Source organism: Prinia subflava, chromosome Z (assembly GCF_021018805.1).
Source record: "Prinia subflava isolate CZ2003 ecotype Zambia chromosome Z, Cam_Psub_1.2, whole genome shotgun sequence".
Lineage (NCBI taxonomy): Eukaryota > Metazoa > Chordata > Aves > Passeriformes > Cisticolidae > Prinia > Prinia subflava.
The window spans coordinates 32,206,229-32,220,793 of record NC_086283.1 but is presented as its reverse complement, the minus strand read 5'-3'; the positions used below and the strand labels follow the sequence as shown (position 1 = coordinate 32,220,793).

The following is a 14,565-nucleotide window of genomic DNA, read 5'->3' as shown; positions in this document are numbered from 1 at the left end:
CACTGTGTAAATTCCAGAGGTTCATTTAGCCAAGGTAGCATGAACCACATGCTGGGCCTTGTGGTGTGCACAGACAGACACTGAGGCAACATCAGGAGAACCTGCAGGAACTTTAGCTCTGATCCTCAGTACAAAATACAGCCTCCTCCAAGATAAGAACCTTAAATACAGGACCTTAGGCCAAATCAGACTTGTAATCAAAGGATAATCTTTAAAGTAGAACTCTAAAGTTTCTCTTTCTTCTTTCTCTTTTTAAAAGAGAAAACTGCGAAATGTTCAGGAAATGAAACCAGAAACTACCCCTCTAACTCACCCATCAGATTTTCTTTATCATTATCATTAAGTGCTCAAAAGAGAACTATTTAACATGCAAAAAAGGTGAATTATTTTCACTCAGTTAAGTTGAACCTTACCTGATTTGGTCTATACCTGAAGAAGCATAGTATCTTTCTTTGATGAATTGCCAAAGATGAAGACTCTTTTAGCAGGAATAAAGTGGTAAGGCTAAAGTGGTAACACTATTTCAGTTACCTGAGAAAGTTACTTTATGGTAGTAATATTTGCTTCATCTCAGGAGTAACAAAAAGGGCAGAAAAACAATTAGGATGAAAGGAACTAAAACATCAAGGTGTGTTTCACAGCAGATTTCAGAAAAAACTGAAAATGTTTCACATGAAACATCAGATACTCCTACATAATGCGAATGACATAAACAAAACTGCTGGTAGACTCACTGCAGAAGAAAAAGGCTTCAGTTTTGCTTTTAAGAACTGCTGCATATGTACAAGCTTGTGTATTAAGTCTTTGGATAATATCAATGTTACTTCTGCTCTCTTTTCTTCCATGTCTCTCTGCACAACTTCTGAATCAGAGAGTCCTTCAAGCAACACAAGTCCTGATTATAAAAAGTCAGGGTGCTTTTTTTAAGTTTGCTATCACAATCAAGAAGTAAAGGACAGTAATTGAGCATTCTGTCAAAGTGCCATTTTCAAGGCTTGTTCATTTGCCAATCATCCACAATGATTTCTTTTCCTACTGCTTTCTTTTCATTACTCTCAGGGTTGCTCTTCCCTGAGATTCTCCTCGGGGTTGCTGTTCCCCGAGATAATAAGGTTTTTCGTCTTCTCTTTGCCCTAAGTGTTTCACACCGGAGCCAGAGACGACAAGCTGAGTCCACCAGTGCATCTTTCCAAGGTTGTTTATTCTTCATTATCTCAGTTCTTTCTCAGCTCTGCCAGGGCTCCCTGGCACGGTACATTATCCTAGTTCTTTCTCAGCTCTGCAAGGCCTCCCTGGCAGGGTACATTATCTTAGTTCTTTCTCAGCTCTGCAAGGTGTCCCCAGCAGAGCAGGACACGCGGTATGTACAGTACCCCTGACCCAACCACCGTCCAAAACGTACTTTTTATTTACAAAATTTTACCAATGCCTACTACCTATGCTAACGTCGTTTCTAGTCTAAACCAATCTCTAAAATCCAACTCAGCAAAAGATGGGGGATGAGAGCAAGAACAAGGAGCACAGGGGCCACTCCCCAATTCCTCCATCTTGTCTCTTCAACCCCATATACTAAAAATCCTAGATTCTACATTTACATTCTATGATAAATGAAATACTACTTATTTTGAATTCTCTCAGCTTGTGATTCTTCATACAATGTGGGCATTCACTCCCACGGCCAGGGATCAGAGGCAGTGTCCTCCTGGACTCTGTGTGAGTCTGGTTGACCCCCATGTACAGATCCCAGACCCCCCTGTCCGGTCTCCAAACCCTCCAGGATGGCCAGAGGGATGTTCTAGACTCCGACACATTACCACATATTAATTTTTCAAACTCCAGTCTGTCAATAGTAATGATTTTTGCACCTAATATACTCAACCAGTAGAAACATATTTGCCTGAAGAAGGCAAAAACCTGTGAACTCCTATGAAATGCAGACACTGCATTCCCAAGGTCTCCTCACACTCTGTGTACAGAGGTAAAGTCTAACAGTCCTGCCAAGTATAAAACTTGCCCTCAATTTATAATATCAACTTTTTCATCCATCATGTTTTTCACTGAAGACAACAGCATTCTTTAATCTTTCCTTGGTAACCCCCTATGTAGCCTCTGTCCTGTAGGATGTCATTCAGACCTGGATTTCACAATTGTCAAATGAGTAAGCTGGCACCTGCAGTTACTATGTGTTTACACTGAAGGAACAGGATGTGATGTTTCATAAGAAATTACAATAAAAGTAAAAAAATTCCCATCAAACCAACGAGCCCCTACCAAATTAAAAAAAAATCTATTAAAATCTAACCCAAGGCCTTTTAAAGTCAACATTAAGACTTTATTTTTCAAAAGTAGCTGATTTATCAGGGAAATGAAAAAACCTCCATAAAATCTTGTTTATAAAATAGAAAAAAAAAATCCTCAAAGCAAGTGAAGACCCAAAACAGAATAACTTCCATATCCAGGAGAGTCAACCCACAAAATTGCTCTGTCTTACTATATGATTATATGATTAGAAACTTGGCAAATACCACCAAGAAGAATAAGCCACTTCATAACTAAAAAGAAGAGAAAGAAAGAAAGAAAGAAAGGAAGGAAGAAAGAAAGAAAGGAAGAAAAGAAAGAAAGGAAGAAAGGAAGGAAAAGGAAGGAAGGAAGGTGAGGAAGGAAGGGCGGAAGGAAGAGCAGAAGAAAAGGCGGAAGGAAGGGTGGAAGGAAGGGCGGAAGGAAAAGCAGAAGGGCGGAAGGAAAAGCAGAAGGGCGGAAGGAAAAGCAGAAGGGTGGAAGGGCGGAAGGGCAGAAGGGCAGAAGGGTGGAAGGAAGAAAGGAAGGAAAAGGAAGGGCGGAAAGAAGGGTGGAAGAAAGAAAGAAAGAAAAGAAAGAAAAGAAAGGAAAGAAAGGAAAGAAAGGAAAGAAAGGAAAGAAAGGAAAGAAAGGAAGGGCGGAAGGAAGGGCGGAAGGAAGGAAGGGCGGAAGGAAGGAAGGAAGGAAGGGCGGAAGGAAGGGCGGAAGGAAGGGCGGAAGGAAGGGCGGAAGGAAGGGCGGAAGGAAGGGCGGAAGGAAGGGCGGAAGGAAGGGCGGAAGGAAGGGCGGAAGGAAGGAAGGGCGGAAGGAAGGAAGGGCGGAAGGAAGGAAGGAAGGAAGGGCGGAAGGAAGGAAGGAAGGAAGGGCGGAAGGAAGGAAGGAAGGAAGGAAGGAAGGAAGGAAGGAAGGAAGGAAGGAAGGAAGGAAGGAAGAAAGAAAGGAAAGAAAGAAAGAAAGAAAGAAAGAAAGAAAGAAAGAAAGAAAGAAAGAAAGAAAGAAAGAAAGAAAGAAAGAAAGAAAGAAAGAAAGAAAGAAAGAAAGAAAGAAAGAAAGAAAGAAAGAAAGAAAGAAAGAAAGAAAGAAAGAAAGAAAGAAAGAAAGAAAGAAAGAAAGAAAGAAAGAAAGAAAGAAAGAAAGAAAGAAAGAAAGAAAGAAAGAAAGAAAGAAAGAAAGAAAGAAAGAAAGAAAGAAAGAAAGAAAGAAAGAAAGAAAGAAAGAAAGAAAGAAAGAAAGAAAGAAAGAAAGAAAGAAAGAAAGAAAGAAAGAAAGAAAGAAAGAAAGAAAGAAAGAAAGAAAGAAAGAAAGAAAGAAAGAAAGAAAGAAAGAAAGAAAGAAAGAAAGAAGAAAAGCTTAAGTAGATGAAGTGCTTCACGGGAAATGTGCCTCTCCAATATTTACAGACTTACAGACTCTTGAAAAACATGAAATCACAGGAGTAATAAATACAATTCTTATTTTTTGATCAACAGTGTCCATTAAGAAATGTACAACATGGGAAATAGGAAGAAAGTCTCCCATATCCCAGCCCAGTGTCCACGACTATGATACCATGAAAATTAGACAATAAAAGAAGCCTATTTCTAAACGTATTCACCTTTTCTGTGATTTGCTGACGTAGTTGAAAGTGTGTCACCATGAGATTTTACTAGTTGCTGAGCGTTCATATTAATGTAGAAAGTTTGCACCTTCTCACGCTCCTTTCATGTAAGCACCAGCTGTGTTCTATAAACATAGCCATTGTTTTCACATTCCTTGCTGGGACAGACAAGACTGTGTGACAGTCCCCTTGACCAGTGTGGTGAGAGGTGGGAATGCCTACTCTCCAATCCATGGTCACCTTGCTAGAAGTATATCATAGGAAGTAATAAACAAAGCAGGAGGATTTCTCCCCTGCTGGTCTGATCTCCCCAGACTCCGGGCTCTGTGTGTCTTTCTGGCGAGGCTCACAGTGACAAAAGTGCAGTTCAGAATCTAGCAAATTAAGGTTTGGGTATTTCAGAAGTGGGAGCTTTAGAAGGCTTTCAGAGCTTCAGGCGTAGCACTTTGTTAAATTTCCACAATCTGCAAAGGTCTTACTGGAAAAAGATGCAAAGTAAGTGAGAGAAGGGGAACCAACCTACTTAATGCTCTGGTCTAGAAAGGTTTGAGGAAGAGTGCAGAGCTGTGGTATGGCCATCTAGACTGAAAATATCTGGTTGTGTCACAGAAGTATAAAGGTTGGTAAATTTTCCAAAAAAAAAAAAAAAAAAGCATGACAGAAAGAATTTAGAACAGGCTTTCATGAAATTTTCTTGAAATTTTCCCCTGTAATTTGGAAGCCTGACTTTTATTTTCTGGTGTGGAAAAAAAAAGTTTACATATTGGGTAATTTTTACCAAACAATCTTGAAAAATTTTTCTTTCACTTGTCAACTTTTTATTTAATTGTTTCCACCTTTATTGTGCATTTCTTCCTTAAATCACAGCTCTCTAGTAAAGTGAAAAGACAACAGTGGAAAAAATATAATACAGTGATTGAGGAAAAAAACTCACCACCAAAAATCAAAACAGACTGAATGTCCTTCCAAGTTTGTGCTTATTTCAGGAGAAATTAGAAAGGTTTCAAGCACAATGAGGTTTTTAGTATACATTCCTATAAAAATGAATGCCATTCCATCCCATGCCTTCTTTTACTGACTTTTTTCTGCTAGTTTTAACTAAGCAGATGTTAGTAAATACAAAACTTTGTATCTATTGCATTAGAAAAATGAAGATGAATGATTTTTCACCTCAACAATTCACTTATGATCCTAACTCACTGCCTGTAATTTCTAAGACTCAACTTCAGATGTAGTTGTTAGGCAATCAAATGACAATCAAAATGAAAATTCTTTTAAATAACTGCCTTCATTTATAACCACAGTATCCACTACTCTCCCACCCTAATCAGGACACAGAAAGCATAATGAGCAAAATTATATTGGTCAGGTACAAGAATTAAAGAGTGGAAAAGGCAAAAATAAATTTCTGACTTCTGGCAGCTACATTTGGAGTCAGCTCACCATATTCAGAATCACTAGACACAGTAATTAGACACAGTGGACCCCATGAACCTTTATTAATGTTCTCTGTAAAAATCAGAACAGCTGCATAATTACATTCATATACCTGGTAGCCACTTCTGAATACACCAACTTGCTGCCCTTTTAAAAGTCACTTCATTTTGAAAAACCATATAATTGTTTCCAAGTGAAATTTCTGAAAAAAAAATCTATTATTTTCTATTAGAACTGAAAGGAAAAGAAAGGGTTTTATCATGTCTGAAACAGGTGCTCACATTTTGAAAAGGATGTCATTGATTGTACAGATCATTACAGAACAGGCATTTCCTGAGCCTGCTGAAATAATTTGGCAAATTGCTATCAAAACAGGACTATATTCAGTACAACAATGCTCTTTCTTTTGTATTAAATATCTGTTACCTGATGAAAACTGTGGAGCTTCCCACAAACCCTTCGTGCCAACAATACAAGAAACCCAGAAGTAAGCATGGAAATGCTGTAATTAACAGTTTTAGAACACAAAATATGGGGTCCCATAGGAAAAAGGATACACTAAGCAGATTTTGCTACTAATTCTGTGATTGCAGGATTTTCACATATTTGGAGGGCTTAGGAAGATTGACATTTTCAAAATTTTAAATTAAATTGAGAATGTAAGGGCCTGATAATATGAGTTACTATTTTGCTTTATATATTAATAATTCCAACCAAGATCCCTCAGCCTGAAATATCTGTGTATATTTGTTCTACCTATATTCGTATACCTATTTGGATACAATGTATTATGGAATTGTTCCATATTGTGATTTCCCATTCTTTCTATACTACAAGACTCTCTTATTTCAAATCAGGATTCCCCTTTTCTCTCCACAGAGGTAAAATGGCTACGATTCTCTAATATTCATACATTAGATCTAGAAACAGAAGTATATACTGTATCCTGGCAAACCAGTAAACTTGTATTTTCATTCTGCATTGGAAATGGCATCACTTTTCTATATGTAACTTAAAATAGCCCATTTTCATGTCCAGAAGTTCAGATTCATATTTTCACTAACAGAGCTACTTTTTTCCCATCGATCCATAGACAGAAGTGACCAACTATAAAACATGTAATGGTAAAAGATTAACTGGTAACAAGGCAGCTCATTTTTTTTAATGGAACAGGGTTCTCAACAGCTCCATAGCAAAGCACATTTGTTTCCACAAGCAGGGAGGCAGCATCCTCTCCTCCTGAGAGGAGAGATGTATTTTCCACACATGTAAGAAAAGCCAATGGAATTTTCTACATGTCCTAGTATTCAGATTTGCATGTTCCCTTGCACTACAGTGAAGTGGCTAGCTATTTAGAAAAACAGCTCCACATTTCAAAAGGGAAAATCAATAATCCACCAGCTCTACATGTTTGCCACTTCATGAAGAAACTTATGAACATATTTATTTATCACTCCCTCTTGTTAGTGTACTCTGACTGTTTAGCATTCCATGGAAACTGGCACATTTTCTGCAACACGCTAAAATAAAAAGCAACCCAACTAGAGAACAACATAACCAAGTATCTCTAGGTTTACACCTGTTTATGCTGCTCATCCAGCAATAGCAGCCTCTGGGAGTTCCTGCCTGCCTCAAATCCTCACTGTGAAGGCTGCCCGCTACTGCCAAGAAAGAAAATACATCACAAGACTTTCACCTCTGATGGTAGATGACAATGCTTTCAAAATCAAAACCTTTCAAAAAGTGCTATTCACTTCTAAAAGGCAAGTCCTTCCCATGCATTTGAGACACCTGACTCGGACCCTGGACATACAGTGGCTGTTTCTACTCCCAGCCCTCTGCTGATTTCTGGCAAATCACTTCATCTCTGTGCTTCTAGCATTTTATTTTTTGTAATTCAGCATTTGTAATTCCAAAGAGACATGTCCAAAGAATTCTGTGAGCTAGCTACTACACTGTTGTCTCTCAGATGAAAAGGGAAAAATGACAGCCAGGCTACAGCTTCTCACATAAAGCTGAGTGAGATGCAAGCAAGTGGCTGTGTGGGTTTTTGGCAAATTAAAACATATCAAACTCATTTTCTGCACTACTTAGAGAATGGCAAAATTATTCTTTTCCCAAGCTATGTTAGTAGAAAATTTCAGGGTGGTCAACAACATGACTGCAGGACACCACTTCTTGTGACCCATTACTAGGGTTACACTGCTGAAAAAAAACCACAGAAGAGAAAGCACGTCCATTGCAGCCCCACTTACTCCTATTGTCTGACACATTTGGAGACAAGTGCCAAAACTGAAAGGGTAAGCTGTGACAGCATGATGAGAAACTCTCACTCAAGCTGGAAAAAACTCATACTGCACGAAAAAAAATCAGCTTAAATACAACTCAAATTTCCTACTGCATAAGCCTCTAAATAGCAGTCATATTTTTAGTTCTTTTTTTTTTTTTTTTAATACACGGATTCCCTTCCAAAATGCCAGAAAAACTCAGTCAAGTTCAGATTCTGGCAGAAAAACCACACACGTCTTCAAAAGTACAACCAACTTAAAAGAAAACCCCACCCTACAGAGACACTCCTTCTTTCTCTGGTCCAAGTTAAGTCTGTCTCTCAGGAATCAGGTCAGGAATTCATTGAGCTCGTGGAACAACACCATTGTCTGTATGTTTTTCCTCAGTTACATGACCGGAACCCTTCCAGCTCCCTTCAGTAGTCCAGCTTACTAAGCTAAAGGCAAGTGACTGTCTGTGACAGGTTATAATGGCACCAAGGACTGAAACACTAATTTCACTGTATTCCTAAATTAATGTAAATACTCAAGTCTAAGCAAGTAATGGCCAGATAGGAAATTTTGTAGAAATCATTTATTGGGAAAGGTACTGCCAAAAATGACACACAGTGGTATTAGTAAGTCATTTACTTAAATCATTTCTCAGGAATGCCTTCCCATGTATTTGAAAAAAACTCAGCTTCTTCATGCTCCATGAAAGTTATACTGCTGTATTCTCCATCAAATAAAGGAAAACAAGTCTTTGCAAAGCATCCAAGGGATATGGACACTGTGTACTAATGCTAACAGTTACTTTGCAACCAAAAAAATAATTCAGATTAACTGTGACCCATAATTGCAGTACAGAAGCTAAAGAATGCAGCTTCTCACAAAATGCACACAAATCATGTTCTGTGCAGGTTCATTTTCAAAAAACAGCAGCTTTCTGCATTGTAAAAAAGAAGAGTGCTGTAATAGGTAAAGCCCTATTCCAGATAAAAGCAAAACCAAATCATGTTGCCCTTAAGCTATTGCACTGAGAGAGTGAAACTGCTGATTTCTAATCAATGCGTTCCAGCCTGTTGTGTTCCAGATCATGGCAGTATCAATCAACCTGTTAGTTCATTGGTGTGAATTTCAGGGTGTTTTCCTGTCTATACAGCCCCATTAGTAATAAGAAAACTCCCTTTTTTTTCTTTTTTTTATTTAGGAATTTCAAAGACAGTCTGCAACACACTTATCATATGCAAATGTTTTTGTATGATTTAGTACCATGAACTGTAATATTATATTCAAATAACAACACATCAAATTTCATTTGGCATGTGGGAAAATAAAATTGAAGGATGATTTTCAATGCATAAACAGGATAAATAGATAGGATTTTGCTTCATTATATTTAGTAATTACATCCTGGTTCAGTGCCCACATCATATTCATTATGAAGAGACTATAGTGTAAAGCATGCTATCTTTCTTAGACAATGGCTTAAATCAGAAGTCTTACAGATTTGCTTACTAGTTCTGCCTTGCACATTCCTGGACATTTGTTAAACTGCAATTTCTCGTTGTATTATCTTCATTAACCAACAATAAATAGAAAAGCTGCTTGTTACACTTGCATTCTGCAAGTGTTCACATGGCAATGTCTGCACTCCTTTCATCTCCCAGCTTGCAGTGGATTCCCCTCCAGGTCTGCTCCTCTGCCTAGTATAAGGACTGAAGAAGGATGTCATCACTGTTTGCACCATAAGGAACCACATGGTTGTTCCCATCCTCCTGCTGCTGAGAGGCTGGGCAGTCTATGCAGCTTAAAAAGAATTGACATCTACCAGACCTCTCTCTTCTGCTATGTTTTTGCTTTGGAAATATGCTTCACTTCTGGCACTGTCTAAACTACTTTACTCTGGTCTAAAAGAAGGATTCTTAATACTCAACAATCTACCTTATTAATTAAAAAAAAATTAAAAGGCATCAGGCACATAATCGACACACCATAAAAGGGAAGGATTCAGTTCCTGACCATAAGAGACACATCCTCAGTCCTGCAGCAGATGCCACTGTTGGCAGCATTTGCCTGCCTGGCAAAGTCCACAGAGAATATGAAGTCAAATCTGTCATTTTCAAAAGGAAATTTTTTTTGCTTTCTTACAAGAGTTTTTTCTGCTGTATTTTTTCCTCCTTCTGTGACACCATGTATCTACTCCCTCATATTCTGCCCAACTGTCAGGTGATTTCCATGGAAATACCATTCACAATATTCAAATGAAACATTTTCAAAAAAAGAATTTATAACCTGCCCATGGATATTGCTTTAGAATACCCTTAAAACAAAACCAGTGGAATAAAATTCTCATATGAAGGTGACATAACCTTTATGGTTTTTATTTTTCTTTCTTATTAAAGTGAAACTTGAAAGACTAAATAAACCATACACAGCTATACAAAGTCCTCTTTTGGGATTTTGGCAGAGGTGAAGATAAATCTCATGCTTATGATTAATTCCTTAGCAGATCTTGGAAAGTTTTCTTGTCCAAGGTCTGTTCTGAGAGAGAGCAAGCAGAGGTGTTCTGTTTCCCAGTTGTTTCATTTCCAAAGGTAAGATGGCAACCTCTATTTCAGACTAGTATCATTAACCAGGCCTCCCTCTTCTTGATCACAAGGAATTTCTCCATCAGAGAGGTCAACAAAGCATTTTCTTTGCTTCCTATTGGTACTCAAGGACTGTCCTAGGGTGACTTTATAATGCATGTATCCCCAACCATCTGTTCTGTTTATGTTGATATTATGTTATGTACCTTTAAGACTGCTTCTGAGAATGAAGAAGGGAGAAAGTTTGTTTTCAGAAACTGCACTTACTCCTCCACATTCTCCTCCTGGACTGTGCTGTCTGCAGCACAGACAGCGGGACAGAGATCTCCTTTGCTTTTAGTTGGTTTTTAGCTAGCTGAGGCAGAGAAGTTCCCTGGACTGGTTTTTTCCCTTTTTCTTGGAACTGTTTAAACCTGTTCAGGACTAAAAAACCCAGAAAACACCCTGATCTCACACCTCCAGCCCACTGGGGCCCAGGATGGCATTTTCCAGCACCAGAGAAACTGATAAGAGACTGAACAAGATGAGCTACAACCCACAGCAAGGACTTTCTCAATTGTGCCATCTCTCTTCAGAACAGCAAAAGGTTTTATTGTTTACTATTATTCATTTTTTTATGCTGGTGAACATTTTGCTTGTTGAATAAACAGATTTTTCCACTTCTCCCTAAGAAAATTTTGTCCCGGACCAGTTCGGGGAGAGGTCACTTGAATTTGTTATTCTGGAGGGACCCCATTTGGAGGTGTTCTCCCAAATTTGCCGTAAACCAGGACAGGACTTTTTTTATGGATTGCTAAACTATAGCAACATAAGCATTCTTGAAAATTATATGGCTAGCTTGTGGACCAAAGGAAGTCTCAAACTCAATACAGAAACAAACAAAGAAGACCAGAACTGTTAATTCATATTACAGAAACTCCAAATACAAGAGAATCAGGCCACTGTCAGCTGAAAATTTCACTCTGTCTTGACTAATCTACTTATTTGTCTGAAAAAATATTTAAACCACAATTACAACTTTATGCTACTTGCTCTGCATCTCTTCAGTGATAGGACAGTAAGGTGATTTTTTAAAATAAGAAAATCAGGAAGACACAAAAAAGAGGTCTAGCTGTCTGAAGATCCAGAAGACCTAGTTGTGGATCCTGTAAGAGATTCTTCTTTAATAGAGATTTTTAAGTTCAGTTCAGAAGATTGTCCCCTTTAGTGAATTCTTTATGTGACCAACCTGAATAAGATGAAAAGACTCCTGGTTTAAGGCAAAGCAAAAAGTCAAGATTCCACCTGTCTAAAACACAGAAGACAAAGACACATTTCCTTTTCCTTTGATGGAATGTGAACTCAAAACTGTCAGGCACTATTCTGACACTAGACACGACTGACAGGGCTTTTTACAGGAAGATTAATGTCAGGCAACTCTGTACATCTAGCCACAGCAAGATCACTTCAAAACACCTGCTAAAAATCAATGAAAACTTATAAAAATAACTGGAGTTATACCTGTTATATAAACTGGAGTTATATATCTCAGCACATATACTGAAGGTTGAGGCTCTGTTTGGTTCAGTTTAGAACAAACTCCAGTACATTTTAAAGTTCACTGAAAGGAAAAAAAGAAATTATTAAAGACTACACAGATTGAAAAAAAAATGTTTCCTTTGCAAGGACAGACTGATCTTAAACTGTGTAATACCTTTTTACGAAGGATTTGAAAGTAGTGTGAGGGTGTTTTTTCTACTGAAGAATGCAATAGCAATACTTTGCTTTATATACAATAAAGTTTATGCACTCATAAATTTCTCAAACCCAGAAACGGCTCCTTTGCATTGCAATAAAGCTAGAAAGAGAAAGGCTAATGTTCTAATGAAGAACATGTTGAATATCTATTAATGATCAAAATAAAACCAGTCCTTTATCATCTTGAAAAAACTGTAACATATAACCTGGCCTTATGCACTATTCCTTTCCATTAGGTAAAAAACCCAAGAACAACAAACCACTACACAAGTGAATTTCTAACTCTAATGGCAGCTGACTGTAACTGTATTTCCTGTTATGATTTATCAATCATGCCAGTTTTAAAAGACATCTTACTGTAATTTCATAGAAACTCTCAACTGTTCTACAGTGTTGTTGAAATGACTGAAATATGAATCCAAAAGAGATCTTTTAATTTGTTGTGCTGGTCTTTTGCCAGGGCTCTATTAATGGGGGCTGGACAGAGCAACACAGAGTACAACCAATATGGTCAGATCATACGTTCTCATCTTTATTCCCAAAATGGCTGGTTTTATACAGTTTCAGATAGTTTACAGTTTGGAGCTGTTTCCTAATTGGCATTCAGCATCAGAAGGAATGCAAACAATCTTAGTTTAAGGCAGCTACCATGATTCTACTCTAACTGTCCTATCTAAAGCATGCACACAAATTCTAACTGCACCACAGGCTTATCTACTTTCACACAGGCCCAAGACTGACGCCCAGCAGGCCCAAACCCTAGGCCCAGTTTGGGATAGCTCGAACTTCATTCCATAACACATCATGCCCATGTTACACTGGTCTCCAAACGTAACTATAAAGCTAAAAAAGTATTTGGCATCTGACAAAAGTCCACATGTAACTAAGCTTTCTTTTAACAACACAGCAGTAGGGACAGGTGCCCAACTTGGCATTTGTAGGCAAGCAAAGTCTGGAGGTAAAGAGTGACCTACTTAAAGCATTCTCCACTTCATATCTCAGAAGGCATTACCCCACTCCAACAGCCAGGCATCAATTTTGGAACTTGAAATTGCTTTGCTGTTTGCTCATCAGGATAATGTGATAAAAGGTATCAGAGATCTGAGCTGTGACTGGGACCAAAATAAGTTATTATTTTTCAATCGCTTAATAATATGGCAATGTCCTACTGCTTTATATCATCAAAGCAATTTACAGTAGTTGTGTCCTTTTTTGTCTTTCAGTGATATTTCCATGATCACTGTGTTTGAAGGGGCTTTGTGATGTTTAGCAGCACTGTTCGAACTCTCTGACTGAAACAGTATGTTATTGTGGTAAGCTGTCAAGCAACTTGTACTTTTTCTGGAAACTTTTGATGGAGACTATTAGCACATTTGCGTGTATGTGTGGAAGCTGAAGTTTGGTACTTTAAAGAGTTACAAACCAGATTATGACAGCAGGCCTGTAGGTGACTGCACAAGCATGTGCCTGGCATAAAACCCCCCACCTCTCACCAGGATCACACACTGTTTCTACTTCCACCTGCAAGCTGGGAAACACTGTAATTGACATTTCATAAGGACACACTGCAGTGCAGACAAAGGCTGAATGCAGGAGAGAGGACATTTAGGCATTGATCACTGCCTGAGCCAGAATCTGATCACAGGCCACCTGCACCACGATCACATTGCCCAGCACTTCTCCAGCACAGGTAAAAGCAGAACACTGGCAGATCCAGGGGGAAAAAAATCAATTGCTCTAAGCCAGTATGTCTTTAAAAGTCAGCACTTGCTTTGTGGCTAACCTTGCATTACAAAAAGCTGAAATCTGTATTTAAAATATCTTCAGACTGGGAGAAGGCAAGGGAGTGAGGGAGTGAGGGAGTGAGGGAGTGAGGGGCGGAAGGAAGGGCGGAAGGGTGGAAGGGCGGAAGGGCGGAAGGGCGGAAGGAAGGAAGGGCGGAAGGAAGGAAGGGTGGAAGGAAGGGCGGAAGGAAGGGCGGAAGGGCGGAAGGAAGGAAGGGCGGAAGGAAGGGCGGAAGGAAGGGCGGCAGGAAGGGCGGAAGGAAGGAAGGGCGGAAGGAAGGAAGGAAGGGCGGAAGGAAGGAAGGAAGGGCGGAAGGAAGGAAGGAAGGGCGGAAGGAAGGAAGGAAGGAAGGGCGGAAGGAAGGAAGGAAGGGCGGAAGGAAGGGCGGAAGGAAGGGCGGAAGGAAGGAAGGAAGGGCGGAAGGAAGGAAGGAAGGAAGGAAGGAAGGAAGGAAGGAAGGAAGGAAGGAAGGAAGGAAGGAAGGAAGGAAGGAAGGAAGGGCGGAAGGAAGGAAGGAAGGAAGGAAGGAAGGAAGGAAGGAAGGAAGGAAGGAAGGAAGGAAGGAAGGAAGGAAGGAAGGAAGGAAGGAAGGAAGGAAGGAAGGAAGGAAGGAAGGAAGGAAGGAAGGAAGGAAGGAAGGAAGGAAGGAAGGAAGGAAGGAAGGAAGGAAGGAAGGGAGGAAGGGAGGGAGGAAGGGAGGAAGGGCAGAAGGAAGGGCGGGAGGAAGGAAGGGAGGAAGGAAGGGCGGAAGGAAGGGCGGAAGGAAGGGCGGAAGGAAGGGCGGAAGGAAGGGCGGAAGGAAGGGCGGAAGGAAGGAAGGGCGGAAGGAAGGAAGGGCGGAAGGAAGGGCGGA

At 39.5% G+C, this 14,565-nt stretch overlaps 1 protein-coding gene across 5 annotated transcripts in view; it reads right to left on the bottom strand.

Moving 5' to 3' along the window:
- Positions 1-14,565, bottom strand: part of PLPPR1 (phospholipid phosphatase related 1) — a 144,385-nt gene that overhangs the window by 102,975 nt on the left and 26,845 nt on the right. The window contains exon 2 of one of the 5 annotated variants that reach the window (XM_063423297.1): positions 11,691-11,790. The exons of the other annotated variants lie outside the window; for them this stretch is intronic. The gene's annotated coding sequence lies outside the window, so the exon portion shown is untranslated. The remainder of the gene's footprint in view (positions 1-11,690; positions 11,791-14,565) is intronic. 5 annotated transcript variants of the gene reach the window in all.